The 14,336-nt window shown below is 46.5% G+C and overlaps 9 non-coding genes and 3 pseudogenes across 9 annotated transcripts; all 12 read left to right on the top strand.

Annotated features, from left to right (window-relative positions):
* Window positions 1-1,022: 1,022 nt before the first annotated feature.
* Window positions 1,023-1,213, top strand: LOC141196008 (U2 spliceosomal RNA). The gene has a single exon (XR_012268577.1). It is a non-coding gene; the product is annotated as a U2 spliceosomal RNA (small nuclear RNA).
* A 1,121-nt stretch (window positions 1,214-2,334) lies between these two features.
* On the top strand, window positions 2,335-2,525 carry LOC141195402 (U2 spliceosomal RNA). Its single transcript, XR_012267994.1, has one exon. It is a non-coding gene; the product is annotated as a U2 spliceosomal RNA (small nuclear RNA).
* Window positions 2,526-3,645: 1,120 nt separating this feature from the next.
* LOC141196474 (U2 spliceosomal RNA) lies at window positions 3,646-3,761 on the top strand (annotated as a pseudogene).
* A 524-nt stretch (window positions 3,762-4,285) lies between these two features.
* On the top strand, window positions 4,286-4,467 carry LOC141196216 (U2 spliceosomal RNA). The gene has a single exon (XR_012268780.1). It is a non-coding gene; the product is annotated as a U2 spliceosomal RNA (small nuclear RNA).
* A 1,124-nt stretch (window positions 4,468-5,591) lies between these two features.
* LOC141196473 (U2 spliceosomal RNA) lies at window positions 5,592-5,707 on the top strand (annotated as a pseudogene).
* Window positions 5,708-6,671: 964 nt separating this feature from the next.
* LOC141196256 (U2 spliceosomal RNA) lies at window positions 6,672-6,865 on the top strand. Its single transcript, XR_012268819.1, has one exon. It is a non-coding gene; the product is annotated as a U2 spliceosomal RNA (small nuclear RNA).
* Window positions 6,866-7,987: 1,122 nt separating this feature from the next.
* On the top strand, window positions 7,988-8,178 carry LOC141195981 (U2 spliceosomal RNA). The gene has a single exon (XR_012268551.1). It is a non-coding gene; the product is annotated as a U2 spliceosomal RNA (small nuclear RNA).
* A 1,122-nt stretch (window positions 8,179-9,300) lies between these two features.
* On the top strand, window positions 9,301-9,392 carry LOC141196520 (U2 spliceosomal RNA; annotated as a pseudogene).
* A 794-nt stretch (window positions 9,393-10,186) lies between these two features.
* On the top strand, window positions 10,187-10,368 carry LOC141196367 (U2 spliceosomal RNA). The gene has a single exon (XR_012268906.1). It is a non-coding gene; the product is annotated as a U2 spliceosomal RNA (small nuclear RNA).
* Window positions 10,369-11,489: 1,121 nt separating this feature from the next.
* LOC141196145 (U2 spliceosomal RNA) lies at window positions 11,490-11,680 on the top strand. The gene has a single exon (XR_012268710.1). It is a non-coding gene; the product is annotated as a U2 spliceosomal RNA (small nuclear RNA).
* Window positions 11,681-12,800: 1,120 nt separating this feature from the next.
* Window positions 12,801-12,991, top strand: LOC141196040 (U2 spliceosomal RNA). The gene has a single exon (XR_012268608.1). It is a non-coding gene; the product is annotated as a U2 spliceosomal RNA (small nuclear RNA).
* Window positions 12,992-14,112: 1,121 nt separating this feature from the next.
* LOC141195401 (U2 spliceosomal RNA) lies at window positions 14,113-14,303 on the top strand. The gene has a single exon (XR_012267993.1). It is a non-coding gene; the product is annotated as a U2 spliceosomal RNA (small nuclear RNA).
* Window positions 14,304-14,336: the final 33 nt, after the last annotated feature.

Below are 14,336 nucleotides of genomic sequence, written 5' to 3'. Positions count from 1 at the left end.
TTCTTCTCCTCATTGGATTTTTCATGTTAAAAGTTGCAGAAGCCAGATGACAAGCTCATTTTGGTTCAACTTCAGCAACTGTGCATTGCATTGCCATGTGATGTAATGTAATGCAATGCTATCTATCTAGCTCTCCCTCTATACTTCCTTTTGGATAAACAGACATATTAGGCAAGCATTTTGGAGCTTTCACCTAAATAACTACAGGTGGTGAGATAAGCTGCACAATATAATTGACCTTTCAGTATATTGTTGCACACACACCATCTATTTAGCAAATGCCCTTGTTATCAACAGCAGCCTTTTAAACTCACCTGAGCTAACAGGTATGTGAGCTGGTTACTCTGCTGCGCTTAAAATTTCTTTTTTGGTTTGCTACAATGCCTTTTCTGAAACGTTGTCTCCCTCTGCTGGAACACTGACTTCTTTCATTTAATGCCTGCAGACTATAAAAGAGAAACCAACCCAAAAAGTTTGGTTGATTAGTCTGTGGCATTCTTTTAAACTGTTGCTTATGGCGGTCTCTGTGAGCTTCTCAGTGACATTCAGCCATCCAGGTATCCCGCCTGCAGTAGACGGAATGTGGCAATGGAACGCTGGCTGCGCGTGTCATAATAGGCTCTGAGCCTTTATATACCTGCGCACAGCAGCAGCCACCTTCAGTCTGCTGCTGGACAGCCAGCAGCAGCAGCAGCAGGAGAGGTAATTAATCAGCAACCCTCCTGCTAAGGGTAGACAGCTGCTCGTTCCACCCCCCCCCCCGCCTTAATTGGTTCTCCTCCCTTCCAACGGTGTTGAGGCGGGTGGGAACAGCCGGGGGTTGAGGGTACTGTGCTAAAAGAGGTGGAGTTATGCAGATCTAAAACGCGTGGATTGCAGCAGCAGCAAGCCGAAAAGTGCAGGCATGTGAGGGATCTAGAGGTTGACAGCATGTCTTCTTAACGGGAGTCCAGGTGGCCATCTCCACAAATGGACTTTTCAGAATCCTTGGGTGGCACCGTAGTCGGAAACCAATTCTGGTTATCGCTTCTCGGCCTTTTGGCTAAGATTAAGTGTAGTATCTGTTCTTATCAGTTTAATATCTGATACGTCCCCTATCTGGGGACCATATATTAAATGGATTTTTAGAACAGGGAGATGGAAAAAGAGCTTGCTCTGTCCACTCCACGCATTGACCTGGTATTGCAGTATCTCCAGGACCGGTGCACCCCTTCTTTAATGCAGTTTCTAAAATCAGAAAGAATTGAATTCAATGCTTTTTGTTCATTTTGCTTGTTTGTCGGATTTTGGGATGGACTCTTTGGCTTTGCTTTTCTTCTCCTCATTGGATTTTTCATGTTAAAAGTTGCAGAAGCCAGATGACAAGCTCATTTTGGTTCAACTTCAGCAACTGTGCATTGCATTGCCATGTAATGTAATGTAATGCAATGCTATCTATCTAGCTCTCCCTCTATACTTCCTTTTGGATAAACAGACATATTAGGCAAGCATTTTGGAGCTTTCACCTAAATAACTACAGGTGGTGAGATAAGCTGCACAATATAATTGACCTTTCAGTATATTGTTGCACACACACCATCTATTTAGCAAATGCCCTTGTTATCAACAGCAGCCTTTTAAACTCACCTGAGCTAACAGGTATGTGAGCTGGTTACTCTGCTGCGCTTAAAATTTCTTTTTTGGTTTGCTACAATGCCTTTTCTGAAACGTTGTCTCCCTCTGCTGGAACACTGACTTCTTTCATTTAATGCCTGCAGACTATAAAAGAGAAACCAACCCAAAAAGTTTGGTTGATTAGTCTGTGGCATTCTTTTAAACTGTTGCTTATGGCGGTCTCTGTGAGCTTCTCAGTGACATTCAGCCATCCAGGTATCCCGCCTGCAGTAGACGGAATGTGGCAATGGAACGCTGGCTGCGCGTGTCATAATAGGCTCTGAGCCTTTATATACCTGCGCACAGCAGCAGCCACCTTCAGTCTGCTGCTGGACAGCCAGCAGCAGCAGCAGCAGGAGAGGTAATTAATCAGCAACCCTCCTGCTAAGGGTAGACAGCTGCTCGTTCCAACCCCCCCCCCGCCTTAATTGGTTCTCCTCCCTTCCAACGGTGTTGAGGCGGGTGGGAACAGCCGGGGGTTGAGGGTACTGTGCTAAAAGAGGTGGAGTTATGCAGATCTAAAACGCGTGGATTGCAGCAGCAGCAAGCCGAAAAGTGCAGGCATGTGAGGGATCTAGAGGTTGACAGCATGTCTTCTTAACGGGAGTCCAGGTGGCCATCTCCACAAATGGACTTTTCAGAATCCTTGGGTGGCACCGTAGTCGGAAACCAATTCTGGTTATCGCTTCTCGGCCTTTTGGCTAAGATCAAGTGTAGTATCTGTTCTTATCAGTTTAATATCTGATACGTCCCCTATCTGGGGACCATATATTAAATGGATTTTTAGAACAGGGAGATGGAAAAAGAGCTTGCTCTGTCCACTCCACGCATTGACCTGGTATTGCAGTATCTCCAGGACCGGTGCACCCCTTCTTTAATGCAGTTTCTAAAATCAGAAAGAATTGAATTCAATGCTTTTTGTTCATTTTGCTTGTTTGTCGGATTTTGGGATGGACTCTTTGGCTTTGCTTTTCTTCTCCTCATTGGATTTTTCATGTTAAAAGTTGCAGAAGCCAGATGACAAGCTCATTTTGGTTCAACTTCAGCAACTGTGCATTGCATTGCCATGTAATGTAATGTAATGCAATGCTATCTATCTAGCTCTCCCTCTATACTTCCTTTTGGATAAACAGACATATTAGGCAAGCATTTTGGAGCTTTCACCTAAATAACTACAGGTGGTGAGATAAGCTGCACAATATAATTGACCTTTCAGTATATTGTTGCACACACACCATCTATTTAGCAAATGCCCTTGTTATCAACAGCAGCCTTTTAAACTCACCTGAGCTAACAGGTATGTGAGCTGGTTACTCTGCTGCGCTTAAAATTTCTTTTTTGGTTTGCTACAATGCCTTTTCTGAAACGTTGTCTCCCTCTGCTGGAACACTGACTTCTTTCATTTAATGCCTGCAGACTATAAAAGAGAAACCAACCCAAAAAGTTTGGTTGATTAGTCTGTGGCATTCTTTTAAACTGTTGCTTATGGCGGTCTCTGTGAGCTTCTCAGTGACATTCAGCCATCCAGGTATCCCGCCTGCAGTAGACGGAATGTGGCAATGGAACGCTGGCTGCGCGTGTCATAATAGGCTCTGAGCCTTTATATACCTGCGCACAGCAGCAGCAACCTTCAGTCTGCTGCTGGACAGCCAGCAGCAGCAGCAGCAGGAGAGCTAATTAATCAGCAACCCTCCTGCTAAGGGTAGACAGCTGCTCGTTCCACCCCCCCCCCGCCTTAATTGGTTCTCCTCCCTTCCAACGGTGTTGAGGCGGGTGGGAACAGCCGGGGGTTGAGGGTACTGTGCTAAAAGAGGTGGAGTTATGCAGATCTAAAACGCGTGGATTGCAGCAGCAGCAAGCCGAAAAGTGCAGGCATGTGAGGGATCTAGAGGTTGACAGCATGTCTTCTTAACGGGAGTCCAGGTGGCCATCTCCACAAATGGACTTTTCAGAATCCTTGGGTGGCACCGTAGTCGGAAACCAATTCTGGTTATCGCTTCTCGGCCTTTTGGCTAAGATCAAGTGTAGTATCTTTTGAAAAGGCAGTTTTGTCCTTGGGCTGCCCTAGTAAATTGATGCATATTACACACTGGTTTGGTGCACTTGTTAGTACGCCAGGTGGCTCATAGAGTTATCTGATGGAAAACATGGCCCTCCAGGATCGAAGTCACTAGGCTGGGTAAGTGTGAGGGCTTTGGAGCAATGTGCCCCAGGAGTAGGCGCCCTGGTGGGAGTCCAAGCTTACTGGGACTGGGAACCCCAGAAAGACTTGGCTTCGTAGCACGCCGCACCTTTGCCAATCATACTTTCTGAGCAACCCCCCCTATTCCTGGCCTCCGGGCTAGGAAGGGGAATTTTTATAAACCCGGTCGGAGGTCCGGTCAGCTTTGGGCTGAGAAACCAACACAGGCTCCAGCTCCACTAGGGTGGCAGCCTAGATGGAAGCTGGGAGCACGAAAACGGCTCTTCTCCGGCTTCGGCTAGGGAGAGCATCGGAGATCCCTGACCCTCGCTGTGGCCTTCTGGCTCGGAGGGATGGGGATGGTTTATTGGGGACCCTCTCCTCCGGGAAGGGTCCACATGAATCCTCGCCTCGTGCGCTGTTTTGGTGTGACTTCGGTCACATTTTTCAGTGCCTTGGATGCAGCTTCAATCAAAAAATCTGTTCTTATCAGTTTAATATCTGATACGTCCCCTATCTGGGGACCATATATTAAATGGATTTTTAGAACAGGGAGATGGAAAAAGAGCTTGCTCTGTCCACTCCACGCATTGACCTGGTATTGCAGTATCTCCAGGACCGGTGCACCCCTTCTTTAATGCAGTTTCTAAAATCAGAAAGAATTGAATTCAATGCTTTTTGTTCATTTTGCTTGTTTGTCGGATTTTGGGATGGACTCTTTGGCTTTGCTTTTCTTCTCCTCATTGGATTTTTCATGTTAAAAGTTGCAGAAGCCAGATGACAAGCTCATTTTGGTTCAACTTCAGCAACTGTGCATTGCATTGCCATGTAATGTAATGTAATGCAATGCTATCTATCTAGCTCTCCCTCTATACTTCCTTTTGGATAAACAGACATATTAGGCAAGCATTTTGGAGCTTTCACCTAAATAACTACAGGTGGTGAGATAAGCTGCACAATATAATTGACCTTTCAGTATATTGTTGCACACACACCATCTATTTAGCAAATGCCCTTGTTATCAACAGCAGCCTTTTAAACTCACCTGAGCTAACAGGTATGTGAGCTGGTTACTCTGCTGCGCTTAAAATTTCTTTTTTGGTTTGCTACAATGCCTTTTCTGAAACGTTGTCTCCCTCTGCTGGAACACTGACTTCTTTCATTTAATGCCTGCAGACTATAAAAGAGAAACCAACCCAAAAAGTTTGGTTGATTAGTCTGTGGCATTCTTTTAAACTGTTGCTTATGGCGGTCTCTGTGAGCTTCTCAGTGACATTCAGCCATCCAGGTATCCCGCCTGCAGTAGACGGAATGTGGCAATGGAACGCTGGCTGCGCGTGTCATAATAGGCTCTGAGCCTTTATATACCTGCGCACAGCAGCAGCCACCTTCAGTCTGCTGCTGGACAGCCAGCAGCAGCAGCAGCAGGAGAGGTAATTAATCAGCAACCCTCCTGCTAAGGGTAGACAGCTGCTCGTTCCACCCCCCCCCCCCCCGCCTTAATTGGTTCTCCTCCCTTCCAACGGTGTTGAGGCGGGTGGGAACAGCCGGGGGTTGAGGGTACTGTGCTAAAAGAGGTGGAGTTATGCAGATCTAAAACGCGTGGATTGCAGCAGCAGCAAGCCGAAAAGTGCAGGCATGTGAGGGATCTAGAGGTTGACAGCATGTCTTCTTAACGGGAGTCCAGGTGGCCATCTCCACAAATGGACTTTTCAGAATCCTTGGGTGGCACCGTAGTCGGAAACCAATTCTGGTTATCGCTTCTCGGCCTTTTGGCTAAGATCAAGTGTAGTATCTTTTGAAAAGGCAGTTTTGTCCTTGGGCTGCCCTAGTAAATTGATGCATATTACACACTGGTTTGGTGCACTTGTTAGTACGCCAGGTGGCTCATAGAGTTATCTGATGGAAAACATGGCCCTCCAGGATCGAAGTCACTAGGCTGGGTAAGTGTGAGGGCTTTGGAGCAATGTGCCCCAGGAGTAGGCGCCCTGGTGGGAGTCCAAGCTTACTGGGACTGGGAACCCCAGAAAGACTTGGCTTCGTAGCACGCCGCACCTTTGCCAATCATACTTTCTGAGCAACCCCCCCTATTCCTGGCCTCCGGGCTAGGAAGGGGAATTTTTATAAACCCGGTCGGAGGTCCGGTCAGCTTTGGGCTGAGAAACCAACACAGGCTCCAGCTCCACTAGGGTGGCAGCCTAGATGGAAGCTGGGAGCACGAAAACGGCTCTTCTCCGGCTTCGGCTAGGGAGAGCATCGGAGATCCCTGACCCTCGCTGTGGCCTTCTGGCTCGGAGGGATGGGGATGGTTTATTGGGGACCCTCTCCTCCGGGAAGGGTCCACATGAATCCTCCCCTCGTGCGCTGTTTTGGTGTGACTTCGGTCACATTTTTCAGTGCCTTGGATGCAGCTTCAATCAAAAATCTGTTCTTATCAGTTCGCCAGGAACCGGCTCATCTTGAGGAGGGAGAGGATGTCCATCCAGGACTGCCGCAGGCTGATCCACAGCCTGCTCAGAGACTATTCCTTCGTGGACGGTCCGGAGGACGAGGATGAGGACTAAACCCCTCCTCCCCCTCTCCCCTTATGTGTCTTGTCTTTCAATAAAGCTTCGGGCCTGTGATTTTCCCCTCCCCATCCCCTTTTTCCCAATCCCCATCCCTTATCACGGTTCGTCGTACTGTATTGATTGACATGCTTTTTCTTTCAGATTGAGTGTTTTGTGTAGCATAGGGGTGTGATGTGTCTAGTTAGTGCGTCGTATCCTCATGCTATGTAAATATGATGTAGAATTCTGTGTGTACTGGGCTGCGGCACTGTACACTGTCTGTTAACTTATTTTTTGTGCTAATAAAAGATATATTCAATCAAAAAAATCTGTTCTTATCAGTTTAATATCTGATACGTCCCCTATCTGGGGACCATATATTAAATGGATTTTTAGAACAGGGAGATGGAAAAAGAGCTTGCTCTGTCCACTCCACGCATTGACCTGGTATTGCAGTATCTCCAGGACCGGTGCACCCCTTCTTTAATGCAGTTTCTAAAATCAGAAAGAATTGAATTCAATGCTTTTTGTTCATTTTGCTTGTTTGTCGGATTTTGGGATGGACTCTTTGGCTTTGCTTTTCTTCTCCTCATTGGATTTTTCATGTTAAAAGTTGCAGAAGCCAGATGACAAGCTCATTTTGGTTCAACTTCAGCAACTGTGCATTGCATTGCCATGTAATGCAATGTAATGCAATGCTATCTATCTAGCTCTCCCTCTATACTTCCTTTTGGATAAACAGACATATTAGGCAAGCATTTTGGAGCTTTCACCTAAATAACTACAGGTGGTGAGATAAGCTGCACAATATAATTGACCTTTCAGTATATTGTTGCACACACACCATCTATTTAGCAAATGCCCTTGTTATCAACAGCAGCCTTTTAAACTCACCTGAGCTAACAGGTATGTGAGCTGGTTACTCTGCTGCGCTTAAAATTTCTTTTTTGGTTTGCTACAATGCCTTTTCTGAAACGTTGTCTCCCTCTGCTGGAACACTGACTTCTTTCATTTAATGCCTGCAGACTATAAAAGAGAAACCAACCCAAAAAGTTTGGTTGATTAGTCTGTGGCATTCTTTTAAACTGTTGCTTATGGCGGTCTCTGTGAGCTTCTCAGTGACATTCAGCCATCCAGGTATCCCGCCTGCAGTAGACGGAATGTGGCAATGGAACGCTGGCTGCGCGTGTCATAATAGGCTCTGAGCCTTTATATACCTGCGCACAGCAGCAGCCACCTTCAGTCTGCTGCTGGACAGCCAGCAGCAGCAGCAGCAGGAGAGGTAATTAATCAGCAACCCTCCTGCTAAGGGTAGACAGCTGCTCGTTCCACCCCCCCCCCCCGCCTTAATTGGTTCTCCTCCCTTCCAACGGTGTTGAGGCGGGTGGGAACAGCCGGGGGTTGAGGGTACTGTGCTAAAAGAGGTGGAGTTATGCAGATCTAAAACGCGTGGATTGCAGCAGCAGCAAGCCGAAAAGTGCAGGCATGTGAGGGATCTAGAGGTTGACAGCATGTCTTCTTAACGGGAGTCCAGGTGGCCATCTCCACAAATGGACTTTTCAGAATCCTTGGGTGGCACCGTAGTCGGAAACCAATTCTGGTTATCGCTTCTCGGCCTTTTGGCTAAGATCAAGTGTAGTATCTGTTCTTATCAGTTTAATATCTGATACGTCCCCTATCTGGGGACCATATATTAAATGGATTTTTAGAACAGGGAGATGGAAAAAGAGCTTGCTCTGTCCACTCCACGCATTGACCTGGTATTGCCGTATCTCCAGGACCGGTGCACCCCTTCTTTAATGCAGTTTCTAAAATCAGAAAGAATTGAATTCAATGCTTTTTGTTCATTTTGCTTGTTTGTCGGATTTTGGGATGGACTCTTTGGCTTTGCTTTTCTTCTCCTCATTGGATTTTTCATGTTAAAAGTTGCAGAAGCCAGATGACAAGCTCATTTTGGTTCAACTTCAGCAACTGTGCATTGCATTGCCATGTAATGTAATGTAATGCAATGCTATCTATCTAGCTCTCCCTCTATACTTCCTTTTGGATAAACAGACATATTAGGCAAGCATTTTGGAGCTTTCACCTAAATAACTACAGGTGGTGAGATAAGCTGCACAATATAATTGACCTTTCAGTATATTGTTGCACACACACCATCTATTTAGCAAATGCCCTTGTTATCAACAGCAGCCTTTTAAACTCACCTGAGCTAACAGGTATGTGAGCTGGTTACTCTGCTGCGCTTAAAATTTCTTTTTTGGTTTGCTACAATGCCTTTTCTGAAACGTTGTCTCCCTCTGCTGGAACACTGACTTCTTTCATTTAATGCCTGCAGACTATAAAAGAGAAACCAACCCAAAAAGTTTGGTTGATTAGTCTGTGGCATTCTTTTAAACTGTTGCTTATGGCGGTCTCTGTGAGCTTCTCAGTGACATTCAGCCATCCAGGTATCCCGCCTGCAGTAGACGGAATGTGGCAATGGAACGCTGGCTGCGCGTGTCATAATAGGCTCTGAGCCTTTATATACCTGCGCACAGCAGCAGCCACCTTCAGTCTGCTGCTGGACAGCCAGCAGCAGCAGCAGCAGGAGAGGTAATTAATCAGCAACCCTCCTGCTAAGGGTAGACAGCTGCTCGTTCCACCCCCCCCCCCCGCCTTAATTGGTTCTCCTCCCTTCCAACGGTGTTGAGGCGGGTGGGAACAGCCGGGGGTTGAGGGTACTGTGCTAAAAGAGGTGGAGTTATGCAGATCTAAAACGCGTGGATTGCAGCAGCAGCAAGCCGAAAAGTGCAGGCATGTGAGGGATCTAGAGGTTGACAGCATGTCTTCTTAACGGGAGTCCAGGTGGCCATCTCCACAAATGGACTTTTCAGAATCCTTGGGTGGCACCGTAGTCGGAAACCAATTCTGGTTATCGCTTCTCGGCCTTTTGGCTAAGATCAAGTGTAGTATCTTTCGAAAAGGCGGTTTTGGATGTTGGCCGCCCTAGTAGATTGATACATTATGCACACTGGGGTTTAGGCGCTTGTTAGTACGCCAGGTGGCAAATATAGTCATCTGGTGGAAAGCATGGCCCCCCAGGATCGACGCCATTGGGCCGGGGAAGATCGAAAGCCCGAAGTGTGAAGTGCCCCAGGAGTGGTGACCCTGGGGTGCCTTAACTCACTGGGATTGGGAACCCCACTTGAGTTTATGGCACATTTGCACAAGCACTTCAAATTTTCTTTCTTCGCACACACCCTTATTCCGGGCCTTCTGGCCTTAGGATGGGGAATTTTTCAATTCCCGGTCGAAGGTCCGGGCAGTATTATACTGTGAAACCTTCACTATTTATTTAATTTCTTTGTCACTGTGTGTCCACTTATTCACGTGTGTCACGTCCTACTAGGATTTTGTCAGGATGCGGTTCCCTTACGGGTTCCTCTCTTGGCAGGTCTAGGGGGGGAGTGTGTGGCCATCAGGTTCCGCTCCCCCCTGAACCCCCCTGGCTCTCCTCTTTTGGGAGGAGAGCGTTGTTGGCTCCCCTCTTCCGGGAGGGGAGCACAGTCTTTGGCTCCCAGTGTCTTGCTCGGGTGAGAACTCGGGCAGGTGCTGGGGGTAAGATTGGGTCGCCTCTGGCTTCGGCTGGAGGTGGCTTTTTGTCCCTGTGCCTCGCTGTGGCCTTTTGGCTCGGAGGGACGGGGAATGGTTTGGGGGACCCTTCTCCTTTTGGAGAGGGTTCCAAGAAGACCAGCATCCTAGTGCACTTTTTTTGTGGCACTTGTCACTTTTTTAAGCGCACTCGGGTTTTGTACACGAATTCGGGCTTTCGAAAAAAAAAAAAAAAAATCTGTTCTTATCAGTTTAATATCTGATACGTCCCCTATCTGGGGACCATATATTAAATGGATTTTTAGAACAGGGAGATGGAAAAAGAGCTTGCTCTGTCCACTCCACGCATTGACCTGGTATTGCAGTATCTCCAGGACCGGTGCACCCCTTCTTTAATGCAGTTTCTAAAATCAGAAAGAATTGAATTCAATGCTTTTTGTTCATTTTGCTTGTTTGTCGGATTTTGGGATGGACTCTTTGGCTTTGCTTTTCTTCTCCTCATTGGATTTTTCATGTTAAAAGTTGCAGAAGCCAGATGACAAGCTCATTTTGGTTCAACTTCAGCAACTGTGCATTGCATTGCCATGTAATGTAATGTAATGCAATGCTATCTATCTAGCTCTCCCTCTATACTTCCTTTTGGATAAACAGACATATTAGGCAAGCATTTTGGAGCTTTCACCTAAATAACTACAGGTGGTGAGATAAGCTGCACAATATAATTGACCTTTCAGTATATTGTTGCACACACACCATCTATTTAGCAAATGCCCTTGTTATCAACAGCAGCCTTTTAAACTCACCTGAGCTAACAGGTATGTGAGCTGGTTACTCTGCTGCGCTTAAAATTTCTTTTTTGGTTTGCTACAATGCCTTTTCTGAAACGTTGTCTCCCTCTGCTGGAACACTGACTTCTTTCATTTAATGCCTGCAGACTATAAAAGAGAAACCAACCCAAAAAGTTTGGTTGATTAGTCTGTGGCATTCTTTTAAACTGTTGCTTATGGCGGTCTCTGTGAGCTTCTCAGTGACATTCAGCCATCCAGGTATCCCGCCTGCAGTAGACGGAATGTGGCAATGGAACGCTGGCTGCGCGTGTCATAATAGGCTCTGAGCCTTTATATACCTGCGCACAGCAGCAGCCACCTTCAGTCTGCTGCTGGACAGCCAGCAGCAGCAGCAGCAGGAGAGGTAATTAATCAGCAACCCTCCTGCTAAGGGTAGACAGCTGCTCGTTCCACCCCCCCCCCCGCCTTAATTGGTTCTCCTCCCTTCCAACGGTGTTGAGGCGGGAGGGAACAGCCGGGGGTTGAGGGTACTGTGCTAAAAGAGGTGGAGTTATGCAGATCTAAAACGCGTGGATTGCAGCAGCAGCAAGCCGAAAAGTGCAGGCATGTGAGGGATCTAGAGGTTGACAGCATGTCTTCTTAACGGGAGTCCAGGTGGCCATCTCCACAAATGGACTTTTCAGAATCCTTGGGTGGCACCGTAGTCGGAAACCAATTCTGGTTATCGCTTCTCGGCCTTTTGGCTAAGATCAAGTGTAGTATCTGTTCTTATCAGTTTAATATCTGATACGTCCCCTATCTGGGGACCATATATTAAATGGATTTTTAGAACAGGGAGATGGAAAAAGAGCTTGCTCTGTCCACTCAACGCATTGACCTGGTATTGCAGTATCTCCAGGACCGGTGCACCCCTTCTTTAATGCAGTTTCTAAAATCAGAAAGAATTGAATTCAATGCTTTTTGTTCATTTTGCTTGTTTGTCGGATTTTGGGATGGACTCTTTGGCTTTGCTTTTCTTCTCCTCATTGGATTTTTCATGTTAAAAGTTGCAGAAGCCAGATGACAAGCTCATTTTGGTTCAACTTCAGCAACTGTGCATTGCATTGCCATGTAATGTAATGTAATGCAATGCTATCTATCTAGCTCTCCCTCTATACTTCCTTTTGGATAAACAGACATATTAGGCAAGCATTTTGGAGCTTTCACCTAAATAACTACAGGTGGTGAGATAAGCTGCACAATATAATTGACCTTTCAGTATATTGTTGCACACACACCATCTATTTAGCAAATGCCCTTGTTATCAACAGCAGCCTTTTAAACTCACCTGAGCTAACAGGTATGTGAGCTGGTTACTCTGCTGCGCTTAAAATTTCTTTTTTGGTTTGCTACAATGCCTTTTCTGAAACGTTGTCTCCCTCTGCTGGAACACTGACTTCTTTCATTTAATGCCTGCAGACTATAAAAGAGAAACCAACCCAAAAAGTTTGGTTGATTAGTCTGTGGCATTCTTTTAAACTGTTGCTTATGGCGGTCTCTGCGAGCTTCTCATTGACATTCAGCCATCCAGGTATCCCGCCTGCAGTAGACGGAATGTGGAAATGGAGCGCTGGCTGCGCGTGTCATAATAGGCTCTGAGCCTTTATATACCTGCGCACAGCAGCAGCCACCTTCAGTCTGCTGCTGGACAGCCAGCAGCAGCAGCAGCAGGAGAGGTAATTAATCAGCAACCCTCCTGCTAAGGGTAGACAGCTGCTCGTTCCACCCCCCCCCCGCCTTAATTGGTTCTCCTCCCTTCCAACGGTGTTGAGGCGGGTGGGAACAGCCGGGGGTTGAGGGTACTGTGCTAAAAGAGGTGGAGTTATGCAGATCTAAAACGTGTGGATTGCAGCAGCAGCAAGCCGAAAAGTGCAGGCATGTGAGGGATCTAGAGGTTGACAGCATGTCTTCTTAACGGGAGTCCAGGTGGCCATCTCCACAAATGGACTTTTCAGAATCCTTGGGTGGCACCGTAGTCGGAAACCAATTCTGGTTATCGCTTCTCGGCCTTTTGGCTAAGATCAAGTGTAGTATCTGTTCCTATCAGTTTAATATCTGATACGTCCCCTATCTGGGGACCATATATTAAATGGATTTTTAGAACAGGGAGATGGAAAAAGAGCTTGCTCTGTCCACTCCACGCATTGACCTGGTATTGCAGTATCTCCAGGACCGGTGCACCCCTTCTTTAATGCAGTTTCTAAAATCAGAAAGAATTGAATTCAATGCTTTTTGTTCATTTTGCTTGTTTGTCGGATTTTGGGATGGACTCTTTGGCTTTGCTTTTCTTCTCCTCATTGGATTTTTCATGTTAAAAGTTGCAGAAGCCAGATGACAAGCTCATTTTGGTTCAACTTCAGCAACTGTGCATTACATTGCCATGTAATGTAATGTAATGCAATGCTATCTATCTAGCTCTCCCTCTATACTTCCTTTTGGATAAACAGACATATTAGGCAAGCATTTTGGAGCTTTCACCTAAATAACTACAGGTGGTGAGATAAGCTGCACAATATAATTGACCTTTCAGTATATTGTTGCACACACACCATCTATTTAGCAAATGCCCTTGTTATCAACAGCAGCCTTTTAAACTCACCTGAGCTAACAGGTATGTGAGCTGGTTACTCTGCTGCGCTTAAAATTTCTTTTTTGGTTTGCTACAATGCCTTTTCTGAAACGTTGTCTCCCTCTGCTGAAACACTGACTTCTTTCATTTAATGCCTGCAGACTATAAAAGAGAAACCAACCCAAAAAGTTTGGTTGATTAGTCTGTGGCATTCTTTTAAACTGTTGCTTATGGCGGTCTCTGTGAGCTTCTCAGTGACATTCAGCCATCCAGGTATCCCGCCTGCAGTAGACGGAATGTGGCAATGGAACGCTGGCTGCGCGTGTCATAATAGGCTCTGAGCCTTTATATACCTGCGCACAGCAGCAGCCACCTTCAGTCTGCTGCTGGACAGCCAGCAGCAGCAGCAGCAGGAGAGGTAATTAATCAGCAACCCTCCTGCTAAGGGTAGACAGCTGCTCGTTCCACCCCCCCCCCCGCCTTAATTGGTTCTCCTCCCTTCCAACGGTGTTGAGGCGGGTGGGAACAGCCGGGGGTTGAGGGTACTGTGCTAAAAGAGGTGGAGTTATGCAGATCTAAAACGCGTGGATTGCAGCAGCAGCAAGCCGAAAAGTGCAGGCATGTGAGGGATCTAGAGGTTGACAGCATGTCTTCTTAACAGGAGTCCAGGTGGCCATCTCCACAAATGGACTTTTCAGAATCCTTGGGTGGCACCGTAGTCGGAAACCAATTCTGGTTATCGCTTCTCGGCCTTTTGGCTAAGATCAAGTGTAGTATCTGTTCTTATCAGTTTAATATCTGATACGTCCCCTATCTGGGGACCATATATTAAATGGATTTTTAGAACAGGGAGATGGAAAAAGAGCTTGCTCTGTCCACTCCACGCATTGACCTGGTATTGCAGTATCTCCAGGACCGGTGCACCCCTTCTTTAATGCAGTTTCTAAAATCAGAAAGAATTG

This window comes from Phyllobates terribilis, unplaced genomic scaffold (assembly GCF_046119375.1).
Source record: "Phyllobates terribilis strain yellow unplaced genomic scaffold, ASM4611937v1 Scaffold_74__1_contigs__length_7073193, whole genome shotgun sequence".
Classification (NCBI taxonomy): Eukaryota; Metazoa; Chordata; class Amphibia; order Anura; family Dendrobatidae; genus Phyllobates; species Phyllobates terribilis.
This window is presented reverse-complemented; position numbering and strand designations above follow the sequence as displayed.